Raw genomic sequence first — 16,050 nt, forward strand, 5'->3', positions numbered from 1 at the left:
GAGGAGAGCAGCGTGAGGCAGCAGGAAGGAGTGAGAAGAGCAGCGTGAGGCACAAGGAAGGAGAATAAGAAGAGCAGCGTGAGGCACAAGGAAGGAGAATAAGAAGAGCAGCGTGAGGCAGAAGGAAGGAGTGAGGAGAAAAGAAGCATGAGGCACAAGGAAGGAGAATGAGGAAAAGAGCAGTGAGAGGCAAAAGGAAGGAGAATGAGAAGAGCAGCGTGACGCAGAAGGAAGGAGAATGAGAAGAGCAGTGTGAGGCGCATGGAAGGAGAATGCGAAGAGCATTGTGAGGCACAAGGAAGGAGGATGAGAAGAGCAGTGTGACACACAAAAGGAGAATGAGAAGAGCAGTGTTGGGCACACAGAAGGAGAATGAGATGAGCAGCGAAAGAGAGAAGGAAGGAGAGTGAAGAGGATAAGAGCAGCGTGGGGCACGAGGAAGGAGAGTGAGAAGGAGAAGAGCTGCGTGAGGCACGAGGAAGAAGGGTGAGGAGGGAAAGAGCAGTACGAGGCACAAGGAAGGGAGAGTGAGGAGAAGAGCAGCAGCGTGAGGCACAAGCTAGGAGAGAGGAAGAGAAGAGCAGTATGAAGCACAAGGAAGGAAAGTGAGGAGAAGAGCAGTGTGAGGCACAATGAAGGAGAGTGAGGAGGAGAAAAGCAGCGGAAGGAAGGAGTGAGGAGAAGAGCAGCGTGAGGCACAAGAAAGGAGTGTGAGGATATGAGCTGCGTGATGGCATAAGGAAGGAGAGCGAGGAGGAGAGGAGCAACATGAGGTACTAGTAAGGACAGTGAAGAGAAGAGCAGCAGGAGGTAGAAGGAAGAAGAGAAATGCAGCATTGTACACAAGGAGGAGAGTAGAAAGAGCCCGGTATAAGCGCAAGAAAGCACAATAAACAGCCAAAGCTGATCAGACCATATACTTGAGAAGGGGATAGAAGGAGTGAACATTCGATGCAGGGTGTGGGTGGTGCTGGTAATTGTGCCAGATAAGAACGAGAAAGACTCAATATTATGCAGCAGCACACTGGACCAGTGAACAGGGCAATGGCACTCAAGAAAGGAGCTTGTTGGTGCTAAAAATGAGATACTAACTGATGGAAGGGATTATCAAAGAGCGAGCAGAAGTTTGGAACGGAGGAGGTAGCAAGTAAGAAAACCAAAACTGGAGTAGAGTTGCCAGGACAACGGAAAAGCAACTGTTTGACTGTATTCTGCACACATAACTAACAGTTAAATGTGCAGACAGAATGACATCCATTTTAAAAGAAGCATGGCTCTCAGGCTTAAATTGATGCCTAGTAAACAAGTTAGTAAACACTTCGGCATGTCATAGGAAAATTGTTTAAAGTAATAATAGCCCAATATCAATGTTTACAGTGTAATCTAGTGTATAACTACATTATGCACGTTGTTCATGATGTCCAAAAATATTAGTGCCAAAAAGTCTTCAACAAGATAGATCATTGATTGTATACGGTAATATTTATGGCTCAGTGTTAAGGCTGTAAAGTTTGTGATCTGAAATGCAGCCAGCTGGAGTGACAGTTTCCAGTGATCGCACGGGTGGAAGCCTCTACATCGGCATACAGGCATTTTTTTTTACTTACCTTGTTCTATGTTTTCTTCCAACAGCACATTTAACATATACTCTGTAGTGTCATCCCTGAGACCATATCAATGGTGGGAACGTGAGGAAAAGCAGCACTTGGTTACTAACACAGTTAAAAATAAATGTCACCGGCAGCTCAAATCTCCATGCAACACGCATGTGCAAATGATGAGTGGGCTAAAGCTGGAAAGATTTGCGGACCCATTTCATGAACAAGTTTCAAACGGATGAAGTAGGCTAATTCCGGGAGCATGCGGAAAAGGGGCACTGTAGAGGCTTTTTTACAAGCAATCCAACCTCAAGGAGTTCTTTCCTACAGACCCCTTTGTTTGATAAAAGAAGCTGCGTTGGATACATCAGTTTGCTATGCTTCTATGTTTGTAGGCAATAATTCAAATTTAGTGAGATGTTGCTGCTATTCTTTTCATTTCAGTTATTTTGCTTTTTTAAGCGGTTCACCATTGTTACTTGTCTGATAATGCCCCAGATGTGGCGATATTTGTGAAAGCAACGGTCCGTGGCCTGAAAGTGCCCACCTAGCTCAGCTAGTTTACCCTGCAGTACAGACCCGTAATAGGAAGGTCAAAGGTGCAATTAAAGTAATTTTATTAATGCAAAAGATGCGTGAACGTGTGCACACATTTCTTTTCTAGACAAAATGACGCCGAGCTGGTAATCGTAGGATTTGGCGACGCCGAGCTGGTAATCATAGGATTTGGCGGCGATTAGAAAGGAAACGTGAAAGATGAAGTCATGTGCACAGGGAATATGAGCAGCAAAGAGGGCCCTATGGTATAATTAATTGGCGATGCCAGGGTACAGGCAGCATTACACGTTTCAGAGAAAGTTGAAGCTTCACCGAAGCATAGCTGCCAAGGATTCAGATTGCTCATGTGTGACATTTTCATAAATTCAGTGGAATTATGAGTGACATTCAACGACTATGAGTGACACTTTTTCAGGAGGAAAATTAAGCAATGAAAACGAGGGAAACATATAAATATTAGAAATTACACTCATTTGAGAAAGTCTCAGAAGATGTTAAAACTGCTCCACAGCACCAAAAATGGAGGCCAGAGAGCAGAACCTGAGCCAGCCTCCCTGAGGCTGAACCCTGCTCTGTGCAGACTGCAGACAGTGCCTGCAATGCAAAGCTCAGCGCAGGCGCTGTAACACCTGACGCGTTGTACTGGACAGGGCTGGCTTTACTCAGACCTTGCAAGCCTGAGACTGTGTGCTTTCTCTTGTGCTTCATTATCCGTCAGTTTCTCTGGCCGCTTCCTGGATTTTCCGTAGCGTGCACTTGCTCGGCTTTTAATAACTCCTTCACTGCCAGGGCTTCTAGGCTTCCATATAGATATATCATGGCATATATACATCTTCAGGGCAGTGAGGAAACACAATTAAGACATCTTTCGGTGCCCACTTTCTGGTTTGTTACAAGTTCAAATCCTGTTAAACTAACAGGAATCGTGGAAAGAAACTACTATTTGACTGTTGCTTGCAAGTAGAAGTTCATTTGCTCTTAAAATGCTGGGGTCTAATTTAATCGGGCGGAGTATATTGAATCATTGAAGACTGTACTCAAACATATTTACATGTTATAAAATAACAAAGTATGTTTAACTTTTATTTTCTCTCTTACTTGTGTATTTGTCAGTTTTCATGTTTAAGGCCCAAATTCTGATATCCTTTGTAAACTTTCAACTTTTTTCCGGTTTGCTGTTTCCTGTTTTCACACTCCATGAAGTGGACTGGGAGAAGTGCAGAAATGCTCGAAGGGGAGCTGGACGCATGTGTGAGTCCCCTGAGCTGTTACTTGGGACCAGGAGGGCCACAGGTCACAACCAAGGTGCACGCCATGTCAATATTTATTTAAAAAACGTGTCGACCCTAAATCATTCACCCCGAGCGCTGCGGTCGTCCCGGTTGGCGCACAACTACCAGCCCATCCCCGCAGCCACCAGCATGCTACAGATTATGTCGTAGCTGAAAATGAAGTAATAACCCTAAGACTTGTCTTCAGCTGTAACGCAGGGCACGCACTCGAAGATAACCCGCATGGTAACATAATTTAAAACACATTTCAGAAGAGTGAGGATATTTCACTCGACCTACTTTTAAGTGAGCTTCAGCGGCTGCAAACTGGTACGGGCCAGGCCTCCTTGTGATCACAACCACTCCAGCGGAATGAAAATTCAGCGGCCGAGCTGCCTGTAGTGTGCTGTGTTCAATCTGGGATCTAGCAGTCACCGCTCCGTTCCTGTGCTTGGGGATAGGTCGAGTTTTCTGCCGATCGTGTGGATGTAGTCGATCACGCTTTTTAAAAATATGGTTACTGCGGTGCGAGCACTGTTCATTACCACTGCAGCAGAGCACCTACAACCAGCAGGCCCCGCCGGGTCTCGGTATTAATTGGGCTGCAGTCAGAGTGGCTCAATGTGAGACTGACACTAGGAGAGGCTGGGACGTGTTGACGTGGGAACAGATAGTTGAAAGTAATATCCCTTCTTCCCCTAACTCACCCTCTTCGGGCAGGCGGGGCAGAGTGGGGAAGCTTCCTCTGCCGCACTCGGGCTGTGGAGGCATTGCTGCGGGGTAGAATCTCGCGCTCTGCCCGGGTTCCGCTGTCTCTCGCCATTGCCCTCACCAGGTGCAGGCTGGTGCGCGCGCTTGCGGTCAGAGCGAGGGAAGGAGGGGGCGGGAGCGCGCCGCCTTTAGGACGCGCCTGTAACTTTCTCTGTTGTTCCTGTAACGGGTCAGGAGTGGAGTTGCGAGCGCGCGCCTGCCGGATGGACTGCGCAGGTGGGGGGTGGAGCGCGTTCGCTCGAATGCTCAGGGATAGAGGACCCTCTAGTCCGCTTGGATGGATGAGACCCCGTAGCAGGTATGGCCATGCCTGGCCACCGAGGAAGGCTAAAATCACCGAAAATGGGCAGGCTGTCCAGGGACCGAGAGGCGCGCCGCTCTGTGGGTCTCGCAGGTCGGACATGGTTGTGGAAGGAGACTACTTGGAGAGGTGCCAGAGCGAGGACGAGAAGGGCACGGTAAGCGATAACGGGCGAGGGTGATCTATACTGCTGAGGAGGGGTACTTAGAGGGACATGAAGACTGAATACAAGAAGACAGTGCTTCCCGGGCTTGTAGTGTGCGTGCGCATTACGAAAGTGAAGCTTGCGATGATGAAGGGAGCTGTGCACATGCACGTGTTCACGGGGGCGTCCACAGACCACAATCGGCGCGTGCCCCTGTCTGTACCACTTGGGAGGCAAGTGGGTAACAATAGATCTCGCTGGCGACATTCGTCGCCAAGTGCGAGACCTAAAAATGTGGGCTTCAGAGTAGCCATGGCAGCCCTGAGGGTTCTTAGGACTGACACGGAACAAGCTATTGTGATAGCAGTGGCAAAGTTTCTGGGATGGGCCTGGGTGATAAGAGCTAATAAGCTGAGATTTTCTCAGTAGCCCTCTCTTGAAAGGCCCCTCCTTATCCCTCCTGCTAAGGAAAGCTGCTGTCTTGTATATATTTTAAATTTTGCACTCCTGTTTTAATGGTTTTTATTCTGTCTTATATTGCTGGCTTGTTTTGTTCTAAATATTGTTACAAACTGTCTTTTTATGCCGATGTCTTTTATGATTTTTCTAAAAATCAAAATAAAGACTTTGTTGATTGAGTGCTGTAGGCCCACTAGTAGCATTTAATTTAGAGACCCTGGGTATATGGTACACCACTTTACTGGGGACCTACATGTAAATTGTGGCAATTGGGTGGAAGCCAATTTTAAAATCTTTTAGAGTTTAAGCACTAATACTTAAGCACCGTTTAGCAGTGGTAAAGTGCACAGAGTCCTAAGGCCAACAAAAAAATCCAATTAAAATAGAAGGATAAAGGCAATACATTCGGGGGTGACTCTGCAGAGAGGGCCATGTCCAACACGACCCCCTCTAGCTAAAGACACGATAGACTAATAACTTGATGGTATTCCCAGCTCAGGCGATAGAACATGGACAATGGCCCTCTACTGCAGAGACACTTGTCAGTTCCTCACCCTTCTAAATTTTGTTGGATCCCTCTGTCTATGCTGTCCTGAGCCACTGGACTGACCCACGAGAAGCCCTTCTCCCCTGTAGACCCAATCTGTGCACCATCTAACCATAATTTGCTCTCAGAGGCATCACAATATGCAGCAGTAGGCAGACAGTACCATCATGGGCAACAAAGTGATGTCTCATTACATCCCCCGGATCAGACTTCTATCCCCAACCCAAGGAAGACTCTGCCCATGAGGACAGCAACAAACAGAGGCCACTGACAGCTGTCAATGTCAAGAGCCAGGCTCTGGCCATCCAGGGTGCTGTGACCTCTGAGGCTTCTCAGGGTGGAGGTGGGAGTGGGGTGGTGGAGGGGCGCAACAACCCCGGGTGATAAGCACCTAGGCATCCTTCTTCCACTCTCATTCCCACCAGTCCAGGGATGGGTGGGTGAGACTGGTAACTCTGTCCAGGGTATGTTCCCTTGTTCCCTGAGGCTGAGGGTTGAGTCCTACCTCTCCCTACCCCTCCATCTGGGCATCTATACCTTCCATTAGTGAGTTGTAAATGGCAGCATTTCTAAAGCACACAGCAACCTCAGACAGTGGTGTCCCGGCTCTGGGGGGACGTCGGGAAGACTAAGCAAGCTATTGCCCAGAGTCACATGGTGCTGGGCTAACCTGCCGCTGGAGCCGGGGATCGAACCATGAACCCTGTGGTCCGAGTCAGGCACCCCGGCCGCGGCGCCACACCTCTCCCACTGGTACATCCAGAAAGCTGAGCTTTAGGGTGTCCTGGACGGCCTTCCCTCCCAGCTTTTTTGGCACCAGGAGCAACTCATTTCCCAGAATGCAGTCTATGGGCATCTGAGAATTAACTATGACAGTTCTGTGGGTCACCTCCCATCCCCACTCCAGGAATACCAGGGCCATGGAGTGGAAAAATCCTGCCCCTTGGTTATCCTACACATCTGGGTAAACAACCTTTTCCACTACCATGGTCTGTCAGGACCTAGTGTCCCTCAGAGCAGTGTCAGGGTCCCCATTTACCTGGGCCTGGTAAAAGTGATGACTTGCACCCTCTGGAATTGCCAGTATACCCTCTGAGTTCAACATCCAACTAAGGGAGTATAGGTCATGGGCTACCTCCTGCCCCTGGTGAATCCTTACCCCTAACAGCCATATTTGTCACCCAAGAAGAGGTCCCACCAGTGGTTGGTTTCAAAGCACCACGTTTGGAAATTAGGAGCCCTGGGCCACCACCCACCAGAACCTCCTCCTTGTTTTTCACAGGGGGCTTGGGACCCTTCCCACCCCATCTTACTCTGGGACTTGCCTGTGTCTTCCTTAACCGCCCCTCACTCTGTTTGGGGGAACCTGAACCACCCTTCTTGGGGTGGGGTGGGGGGGGGGTGGTGCTGAGCCAGTGGTCCGCCGCATTAGCTAGCTCTCTGAGGTCCGAGTGCTTGCTATCCACAAGGTCTTGATGCCGCTCTGAAAAACAAAGATTAAACGTGTTATCTAGCAGTCAAATTGTAGAGCCCCTTGTAATCACTCACTTCACTTCACCCAACCACCCAGTGCCTTGCAAAAATTATCCACCCAGGTCTGCTGGCGCAGCTTCAGGATGTTCCTGAACTTCTGCCTATATCTCTCCCGTGTGAGCCCATATTTCTTGGTCAGAGCATCTTTCATGAGGGGATACTTAATTTTGTCCCCTTTCCCCAAGGCTAACAGGGCATCCTTCTCTTCATTAGGAATGTGTCTCCAGTGGTCGCTCCCCCTAATCTTCCACAGTGACTGTGCACTTGTAGGGCAACCTCATATGCTTCAAACCAGTTGTCTGTCATCTCCCACAACAAAGTTAGGCTCCGCCCTTTTGGGATGTGGACCCTCTTCTCGTCCAGTGGACACTGGGGTAATGCTACCTCCATTGCAGTTGAACTCTGTGGTTTGCCTGAGTTTGATTTCTGCTATATCAATAGTCCACATGGGTCTCTTTTCATGAAGTAGGCCACCCTCTTACTCTCGTCCCGAGAGACTCTAATGTATTATTCTAGCACCCTAGTGGTTAGTTCCTAATTGGGTTGCACACATAAAAAAACTCCTACTGAGAGGATTTCTTTTGCTGTTTATATATTATCCTACAATATATATATGCAAATCACAGAACAACTAATATTAAAAGAAGTGCAGGCGACGCAGTGCTTAAGTGTGTGCATAAATACATAATATATATGCAAAAGACACCACCCATGCTCTCTGGTTCATAGCCAAGTAGTTTCAATATGCATATGTGTTGAATGTAGCACAGTGTGGATTATAAATAATCCAGGAACCGAGAGAGAGAGATGTCTGTTTCGACCCCTTATGAGTTACAGGGTCTTCTCAGGCTCAAGGTATCTGGCTCGGTATCATAAAGGAGTATAGTATGTTGTGTCAAAGACCTCCAATTAACCACAAACCACTCTTTCTCCTAAACTAGCCGATAGTTCTTGCTCCAGGTCGTTGCTATTCTCTGCAATGATGATCACTGTCCACCATAGATGCCTGCCAACAATGCATCATGCAGCCGGGGACTTTGAGCTTCAGCACCTTTAGGCCCAGCTCATGTGCTAGCAGAAGTTTATATTCCTCTAGCGCCTGCCTTGCAGCAACCTTCCCCTTGCTCGACTCCAGCTTGAGCTTGGCAACCTGCAGGTTGATCTCCCTCTCGGTCTTTCTGTCCTCCACTGTTCCTCTGTGGGCAGACGCACCACTTCCTGTCCCATCCTGGGCATCCTCTGGGTGTGAGCGCTGCTCAGGACTCAGGTTTGCGTCCTCCTTCTCATCAGCCCCTCAGGGGTAGACTGACCTCTTGACTTTCTCATAGGCTCTTAGGGCTATCTGGAGGCCCAACCCTGTGGCCTTCTTATTTACCTTCAGCCCCCTTTCTTTGCAGAGCTACTCCAGCTCAGCCCTGGTGAGAGTGTCTGTTGAGCAGCTCCATCTCTATGGCACAACAAAGGAGGAGTAGGGTACTTAAATTTAGAAAAAGGAGGAAACCAATGGAAAACTAAGCGGAATTTAAAAAGAGGGCATGTAAAAGTTAAAGTACATGTCCAACCTTGTAATTACAATGCGTTCTGGGCCTTCCTTAGTGGTGACATATGTAAAAGAAGGGGAGTTTAAGGCTTGGCAAGAAGTTTATTTGCTAAACATAGCTAGGAGCGCTTAAAGGTCCAGCATATACAGGCTCAATAGGATCCTATGTAATAGAAACGTTATTCAGTTCCTGAGGGAAGGAAAGGAAGGCAGGATATAGGTCAGGAAAACTGAGACAACAGATCAGGGGATCTGATTTCTCAGAAGCAAGAGCCTTCACACTCGTTTAGATGTCATGCTTCATCGGGCAGCTCCTGGTTGGGCCAGCACTGCAATGCCCAGCGGGCCCCTGAAGGGGGCTCTTTGCTTGAGGTCTTTTGAGCAAGAAATGCCGATGTGAGTTGTAGGGTGGAGGTGCTCTAGGTATAGATTGTTGTAGTTTTAAAAATACCTAAGAAAAACCCAATGGAGGGAAAACCGAAAATTGGCTGCAGGTGTTGCGCTGGGACAGTTGGCAGGGGATGAGATGTAAACTCGCATGTGAGCTGTGGAGCAAGGCGGCTGTCATCTTGGGGCGTAATTTGTCAGTTATTAAGACCGGGTATCAGTGGTACCGGGCATGGAGAGCACTGGTGAAACACTGCATTAAAAGAGGAGCAGCAGGAGGATATGGGGTGGAGCACTGGGGCTGAAGCGGTGTGCTGAGTTCTAGAGACTACAGTGGCTGCCATCTTGGAACAGTGCCAGGGATGCTGATTCTCAATGTAGGCAAATGTAGGCTTGGGGGTAGAGAGGGGTGCATAGGCCGCACGGGAATGTGACGGGTACTAATTCCACACATGCCAATGCACTTCCTAACCCGGTGGGAACCTAATGGGCGCTTATGATAGTGGGGCTATTGGCCAGGGATATGCATACAAGGGAAACTACCTGCCCACAAAAGATTAAACAAGGCCCCAGTAGGGGGTCCTAAATTAGGCCCAATGCCACCCAAACGAGAACAGAACCAAGAAGATCATTCACTACGATAGGTACAAAAATATATACTTTATTAAAAAAATTTATAAAGACGTATTTCTAAGGAATGTCTTATTTAACATGTCACACATAGTACATATAAAAACATCCAAAATAAAAAATATCAAAACACATAATCCCAAACTCCTCTAACCATGGAAAAAAAGATGGGAGGTAACGGAAGAAACAGGTAATAGGCAGCGCGAGAGTGAAGGAGTATAGGTGTCTAGAGTAGTGAAGAAAGAATAGAATGCCCCCCAAGGCCGTAAGAATGTACGATAAAACTGGACTCCTTTTTAACAGGGGACGCTGACCTGTGAGCCCGGGATTGCATGTTAACGCCCAAGAGAAAGAGGCTGAGGTATTAGGACATGGCGTACCAGTAGAGTAAAAAACTAACGTGGAAAACACTCACCGGCAAGGATCGGCAAAAAAGGCAGCTCAGCAACGAAGGCTCCTGTCAACAGGCTCCGCGTTTCCAACACAGTGGCGGTGACGTAAAGCAGCTGGCGGGTAAGCCACCATTTAAATCCTGGTAGCCACGCCCATATCCTAATCCTTCACAGCGGGGCAGCTTCATAGAAATAGGACTAAATGCTTCTATCGACTAAAACAAGGCGAAGTGGTTATTGACTAGTGAGAAATTTATTATATTATAAAAAAGGAATCCGGTACCTTAGATAACGGAACTGCAAGGGAATCGAAAAAAAGATTTTGTCAAGAAGGTGATGGCAGCAGATAATAACAGTGTTGGCCACTATGGAAAAATAATGAAACGGGGAAAATACGAACTAAATATCAAAGAAGATATAAAAAATATAAGAGACTAAAGAAAGGTAGAAGAATCACCATTTAGTAAAAAAAAGTCATCAGAGTTGTTAACTAATACACTTCAATAAATACATGAAACCATAAAGGGAAAATGGAATAAAGGGGAACCATACAAAAGGAAATATACCGGACCCTAATAAGGGTAGAACCAGGTGAAAGCAGAGCCCATTCACTCTAAATCGCTTTCTGGTTGATAAACAAAGGATCAGATGAATAAAAACAAACAAAAACGAAACCGCATTAAAGGCGTCCAAAATTCGGACGCTAGGCGGAGAATATAAGGATCCAGATAAATAGCCTCCAGGGGGTCTACATAGGGAGTGAACTGGCAACAAGACACGTAGCCCTATGGATGGTAAGGAACCCGGCAGATTTAAGTGATGGCATTCTCCCTGGGGCAGTTCTCATTGAGGCCCTTGCTGGCTGCTTTGAGAAGGAAGATCCAGAACACTTTTCTCTCTTTTTCCTTACGCTCTGGGGGTCTTGGCCCGGGTGGGCTATTATCTTTTCCAGGATCGACCATTTGAGGTCGACTTCAGTGTGTTTTTTATCGTGCCAATGATGGACCAATGGGGCTGCGATTTTTGCGGATATTCTATTTGTGCTTAAATCTGCCGGGCTCCTTACCATCCATAGGGCTACCTTTCTTGTAGCCAGTTCGCTTTTAGTTTTAACTTGCAAGAATTCAGCGATCTCCAGTGGTGGCTTCTATTTGACCCCGGTTGGAGGGGGGGGTTGGTTCACAGGGGAGAGATACATCAAGGATACGGCAAGTGGGCCGCGAGGTAGTAAAGGTACACGTCCGATAGACCCAGGCCACCATCAAAAGGGGACTTATGCAGCGTCTGAAAGGTTACCCTGTGTCTTCCACCAGCCCACACAAAATTAGTGACCTTGGCTGTCGGGGAATGAAACCATTTGAGGTGGATGAGATATTGTGTATACTAAAAAAAAGAAAAATATATATTTATATAATAATTGCAGACAGGCTGATATTGAAATGATTTTTTTCAGCATTCACAGGAAAACCATGCATTGCTTGTCATGACCACCTGCAATCTAAAACAAAGGCAGAATTTCATGCCTAAGTCACAAGTGAAAATTAAAGTAAACAGATTAAGGTCCTAGCTACTCGAGCTGGGTGATTTTATGGAGCAAGGCGGGCCTTGGGAGTGGTAAACAAGCACTGGCAGAGCCAATAGGTCTTGCCTTTGGGACCTTATAAGTGTTTAGCCAGAGATATTGGCAATGTTTTTTTTTTTTTAAAGGTATGTTGTAGAGCAAAGTAGCTGCTGTGTTTAATACTGAAAAGTTTGTGTGCAAGTTGTGCTTAGTGTAGTGACGTAAGGGCACTGGCATGGTGTGGAATGTAGTGGTGAGTTGTGATATGATGTGTGTTTTTGGGATGTATGTGTGTATATATCATAACAGACTTTGAGATTGCAATGCGGAGTACCTCACATATTTCTTTATTTAATTATCTACCTTTAGAAATGAAATCTACTGAGAAAATAAAAATTATTGTGATTTGTCAGGCTGGGCACGAGGTAGCAAGGAATGAACATTAAAAGGCAGTAGGGCACCATATAAGGTACTGTACATCTCTGGGCCCAATCTCCCCCCCCCCCCCCCCCCCCAATGTTGTATTATTATTTGAGCATTTGTGTTGCGCACTGCAAATATTTGTTATCTATAGTGATTTTGCAGCATGGTAACTAATATAAATGTGTTCGCTCTGCAAGCAGGCTATAATATTATATGACAAAAAATTGAAATTCACGAATTACGTTTTTTAAATTAAATCTCTTAACTAATTTGGAAAGAACATTAATACTCCAGAACACATAACATGATCCCATTCAATGCATTTTTATTGAAGAGCTGAGTTATTTTTATTGTGCTACAATTATTTAAGCTCCTTAACAGATGTTTCAATAACTTTGTGATGTTTCCTTTAGAATATTTTGCAGTGGCCATAGTCATGACATAAAATGTCGCACAGGGCCATGCATAAGCCTGCTCCCTAGCCAGACCGTGAAGACCTAAGAACCCAGAGAAAGCACTCGTCCACAGGAATGGTATTCTCCAAAAGTAGATGCCCCACACAAAATGGAATCTATTCACAACATGAAACAGACCAGGGGAGAAAGCCCGCAATCTTTCCTCCTCGTTGTTCACCCCGTGGCCCAGGCACAGATTTGTTTAATGTCATCACTTTGGCCTATCCTAGTTTAACACAGACTGAAGTATGTGGCACTGCTAGAAGCAGAAATCCGAGAACCCATGCGTTTCCTTGCAGCACTCTGAAAGCCCTTTATAAAGCCTGACTGATCACCTATCTGCTGCTTTTTGCTATATTTGGGTGTTAAACTGGTACTATTGAGGTGAATCCAAAGCTCAGACCGTGTTAGCATATTTACAAAATGGCAAAATAATTAAGTAATACCGTCACAAAATGTGAGGCATTGTGCCTCGTAATTTGCCTTTTCTTGCCCCATAATTTACTCAACCCTGCTGCATATTTTGCCTTCCCCTGCCACATAATTCTGGTGGCCCCAATTATTACCCTCTCACACAGTAGGAACCTATACACGTTGGTCTGTGTTTTCTTTTCTAATCGGGTTGTTCTGCAGAAGTGCAATCACATACATATTCAATAATTCAGCTGTTGCTATGCAATTAGTCTTTTCAATACTGGCCTCAGAGAAAAGCAATTTATAGCAGACTGCTGCAATGCTAGTGACAGCAAATAGACTAGAGTGGAATATGTATGTGGTCAAACTGTCCGACTCTGCTCCCTCCAGCAGCGTTAAGCAGCATCTTGCACTTTGACGGTGAAAGTGTAAGATGCTGCTTAAGGCTGCTGGAGAGACCGGAGGCAGTGGCTTGCTCTCTTGTTTGATTAATTACATGAACGGCCCCATGTAGTGTGCAGATTGCTGCTTTTTACCAACTTCCACATACCTCGCGGACCATGGTATACACATTGAACACAGGGGGGGAAGAAGCACACTGCCTATCAACCCAGCAGAGTTCACCCCATTGCATCCTGGTAAATGCAGTACACTTACTTTCAAAGTTGCTGTAGTCTTGCACCAAAGTTGGTGCAGGTAGTGCTGTTTTCTCTTGACACATGTTTCTGGGTTGAGCCCGTCATCAGTAGAGAGCAAAAAGTAGTAAGGAGCAGAGAAAAGTCATCAGGGGTTGCTGAAATGGTGCCCAAGTCGTCACAGGTCACAGTACCTCTCCACAGGCGCATCCCAAGAGAGCTCGTCTGCTCGTTGGCTCAAGGGAGCCTTTTGAACACAGTGGGGGAGGGAGCACACTGCCTCTCATCCCAACACAGTTCACCCCTTTGCATCCTAGTAAATGCAGTGCGATTACTTTCAAAGTTGCTGTAGTCTTTCACCAAAGTTGATGCAGGTAGTGCTGTTTTCTCTAGACCCGTGTTTCTGGGTTGAGCCCGTCATCAGTAGAGAGTATACACATTGGAAATGCTCCGGAAGTGGAAGCGCAGTGTGCTATGGTAAACGCACCAGTAATGCTCCAAAAGTGGAAGCATAGTGTGCCATGGTAAACACATCAGTAATACTCAAGAAGTAAATGCTGAGTGTGCCATGGTATACACCGGTAATGCTCCGGAATAGGAAGTATAGTGTGCCATGGTAAACAACACCGGTAATACTCCGGAAGTAAAAGCCTTGTGTGCCATGGTATAAACCGGTAATGCTCCAGAAGTGGAAGTGTAGTGTGCCATGTTATACAAACCGGTGGTACTCCGGAATTAAAAGTCTAGTGTACCATGGTATGCACTGGTAATGCTCCGGAATTGGAAGCATAGTGTCCATGGTATACACAATGCTCCAGAAGTGTAGTATGCCATTGTAAACACACCGGTAATGCTTTGGAAGTGGAGCATTTCCAGTAATCGTAAGTGGAAGCATCGTGTGCTGTGGTATGCACACCGGTAATGCTCCGGAAGTGGAAACTTAATGTGCCATGATAAACACAACGGTAATGCTCCAAAAGTAGAAGCGTAGGGTGCTAGGATGTACACACCGGTAATGCTCCGGTAGTGAAAGCCCAGTGTGCCATGGTATACGCACGGGTAATGTTCCGGAAGTGGAAGCATAGTGTGTCATGGTATACACAAGGGTAATGCTCCAGAAGTGGAAGCCTAGTGTACCATGGTACACGCGTGTAATGCTCCGGAAGTGGAAGCGTAGTGTGCCATGGTAAACACACCTGTAATGCTCCAAAAGTAGAAGTGTAGTGTGCCATGGTATACACACTGGTAATGCTCCGGAAGTGGAAGCGTAGTGTCCATGGTATACACACTGGTAATGCTCTGGAAGTGGAAGCGTAGTGCCATTGGTATACACACTGGTAATGCTCTGGAAGTGGAAGCGTAGTTTGCCATGGTGTACGCCCCGGTAATGCTCTGGAAGCGCGCCGGTCTGCTAAGCTGACATGACTATGCCTGCCCTGCAGGAGTGCGCTGCCTTTTTAGACCATGACTTTTTTAATTAAATAACTTGCTTGCAATCAAATAAACCAATGGGAGATAGCGTGACAAATTAAAAAGTGCGAGAAACAAATAAAGGAGTGAACATGAAAAAGAACCACAGACAAGTGTGGAAGACCAGCATGCGCAGCGGCGAAAGTGAAAGCGACCCTGCTATCTTTAATTTGTAACCTGATCCACGACCAGGGAGGAATATAGCTGGGAGCCTGTGCATCGTTGCTCACACCCGACAGCTGGAGGCCGTGGGAGTGAACATTTAGAGAAAATGTAGGACATGCATCTGCCTCTGGCCAATGGCATGCTTTCATTTTTGAAAGCCACACGCAAAGGCCAATAGAATGTGTGGAAGTTGAAAAACCACACAGAAAAGTTTTGGGGAAGTCTGGAGTGATTTCAAGAAGCCTCCCCATAGAGCAGCGCATGTACACTGCGCTAGGCTCGTCCTAAAAAGGGTACTAGCAATACGGTTCTTAAAATAATTTGTTACTACGTGTTGGATGCACTTGCTTGCTCCAAACGCAGCACTTAGGTTAAACCTTTGATCAACTTGGTTTGCACTTTTGCCACAACACTGTGTTAACCTGACTGAAGGGTAAGTGCATTCAGGTGTTTTTTACTGATCTGGATTTGAAACTCCTCTTAAATTACCTGTCTGGTCCTGAGAGAAAGGGTCTTTGGTAAGGCAAGATTGCTTTATTTAACAAGTCCTAGAGAAATTTGAACTTCTAATTTGTTTGTGGTAGTCCATGCATTTTAAATGTAAATGGTATTGTACTAACCTTGTTGACTATCCAGCTTTTTATCTTCTCTAATGAGAATCAAATCGATATCTATCTTGAAGTTCATGAATGTTTTTACTCATGTACAAATACAAAGATAGTCCAGTTTATTAAATTTGTTGGATTTTGTTGCCCCCAGCTGCATGGGCAAAAAAAATTAAAATGTTCACTCCTT

At 46.3% G+C, this 16,050-nt stretch overlaps 1 protein-coding gene across 5 annotated transcripts in view; it reads left to right on the forward strand.

Annotated features, from left to right (window-relative positions):
• The window catches only part of STRADA (STE20 related adaptor alpha), a 231,010-nt gene that overhangs the window by 33,411 nt on the left and 181,549 nt on the right, over nt 1-16,050 (forward strand). The window contains exons 1-2 of one of the 5 annotated variants that reach the window (XM_078645054.1): nt 4,511-4,656; nt 12,063-12,162. The exons of 3 other annotated variants lie outside the window; for them this stretch is intronic. The gene's annotated coding sequence lies outside the window, so the exon portion shown is untranslated. Of the gene's footprint in view, nt 1-4,510; nt 4,657-12,062; nt 12,163-16,050 lie in introns of those variants that run through there. One more of the 5 variants, XM_078645058.1, reaches the window with a different exon arrangement.

This window comes from Lissotriton helveticus, chromosome 5_1 (assembly GCF_964261635.1).
Source record: "Lissotriton helveticus chromosome 5_1, aLisHel1.1, whole genome shotgun sequence".
NCBI classification, from domain to species: Eukaryota; Metazoa; Chordata; class Amphibia; order Caudata; family Salamandridae; genus Lissotriton; species Lissotriton helveticus.